Source organism: Dendrobium catenatum, unplaced genomic scaffold (genome assembly GCF_001605985.2).
Source record: "Dendrobium catenatum unplaced genomic scaffold, ASM160598v2 original_scaffold_122650, whole genome shotgun sequence".
NCBI classification, from domain to species: domain Eukaryota; kingdom Viridiplantae; phylum Streptophyta; class Magnoliopsida; order Asparagales; family Orchidaceae; genus Dendrobium; species Dendrobium catenatum.
Genome location: NW_021441085.1, coordinates 1 through 1,614, shown reverse-complemented (window position 1 = coordinate 1,614; position 1,614 = coordinate 1). Strand labels below are relative to the sequence as shown.

The window sequence follows — 1,614 nt, the reverse complement described above, 5'->3', positions numbered from 1 at the left end:
TAATCTTAATTAATAAGTAATGATATTTTTTTAAAAATAATACTTACGTTTGTTTGAAATATCAAATATCTCTGATAGGTGTTGGAGAGGTTATAAGAGCTTCTAATAAAATTCTCTCTAAAAACTCAGGTGGCAAGGAAGAAATGCCAGACTCTCTTCTTGATTTATTCATGATTCCCTTGTTCTTCATGTTTGCTCCTATTTAGTAGCAGGAAACAAGCAGATCATAAAGAAGAAAAGGAAAAATGAATATATTTTTAAAATTATTTGCATCATCAATCATACAATATATATTTTCACTGAATAAATAGTCTGATTGCATGCTATTATACCATTAAGTCATTCAATGAGTGAAAAAAATAAAAAAAATTTGGCAACTTAAAACTCTGAAAGAATCCAAGTATAGACGAGAAAGAAGTAATGGAAAGCTTAAGAATAATTAATGAAAAAAATCAGAAAACACATCATTGTGCTTATTAACTCAAAAATAGATGACAAAATTGTTATTTTTTTCATTTTTTTAATAGAATCACCTGTAAGTTCTCTGTAGAAATATACCGAGGAATCAAGATCTTTCAATCCATGATACCTTACGCTTGTTGTTCTGCTGGTCAATACAAAGGCAGGAAACCCGTGGATCCCATATCTCGAGAAAACACTGTAAAAAAGACAAAATATGAAACACTGTAAAGTTGTCTTTTGATCAGAAAACTAATCATTCATTGGAAATCAAACATACATGACTGGTCGTAATTATACCTGGGCATTGCAGAATGCCTTATTTGTCGAAATATGGAGACGAGTGTATCAAATATGGATCTACACTTTTGTGAGAATGGGCGCTACGATGCATAGAAAAAAGCTGAATAATAGGTTCCATCCTGAGCATGAGTCATCTCTCTATTGAGAGTGTCACCATTAACTTGCCATTTTGAGATGTAAAACTTAATTTGCTCAAAAGACCAAATACAATTCATCAATATACTTATAATCTTAACCTGCTTCAAGCAATTATTTTAGAAATTATTCTCCAACAAAACATTAGAATGGTGATTCATGAAAAAGATCTAAAGATTGCAAGATAATAGTGAATATTTTCATAATTTTATTTTTATTCTATTAGATGACATCTTTCTTAATAGAAAGGGTTATATTAAGTTCTATTTGCCTTGTCAGTGGCATTCATCAAAATAGCTTTAAGATATGGCATGACAGCATCATAATATTTTTGGAAGTGCTCCTACTAAATATGCAACATCAAAGGAAGTCCAAGATAATACCCCCCACAAAAAAAAATCTCCCTAATGATTTTTTTACCTGAGATGAATCAGCAACTGGCGCTAAAGCTGTCAATGCCCCTTCTTGCACCATCTGCTTCCCATTCTAAATGTAACAACCAAAAAAACTTGGTCATCTTCCCTAAATAGCAATAATAAAAAATGAAATGAAAGAAATGAAACTTTATGGTACCTGAAGCAACACAAGCAATTTGCTAACAATTCCATCCAAGTAAGGTGATAAAGTATCAGGAGTGCAGTTCTCAGTGAAATTGAGTACTACTGAAGCAGCAAGTGCCGGTCAAACAATAAAATGACAAGAATAAAAAAGGCTCCA

The 1,614-nt window shown here is 31.6% G+C and overlaps 1 long non-coding RNA gene across 1 annotated transcript; it reads right to left on the bottom strand.

The window, feature by feature from the left end:
* Positions 1-1,158: 1,158 nt before the first annotated feature.
* Positions 1,159-1,600, bottom strand: LOC114578700. Its single transcript, XR_003699672.1, has 3 exons — positions 1,471-1,600; positions 1,318-1,383; positions 1,159-1,240 (listed from the first exon to the last, which is right to left on the bottom strand). It is a non-coding gene; the product is annotated as an uncharacterized LOC114578700 (long non-coding RNA).
* Positions 1,601-1,614: the final 14 nt, after the last annotated feature.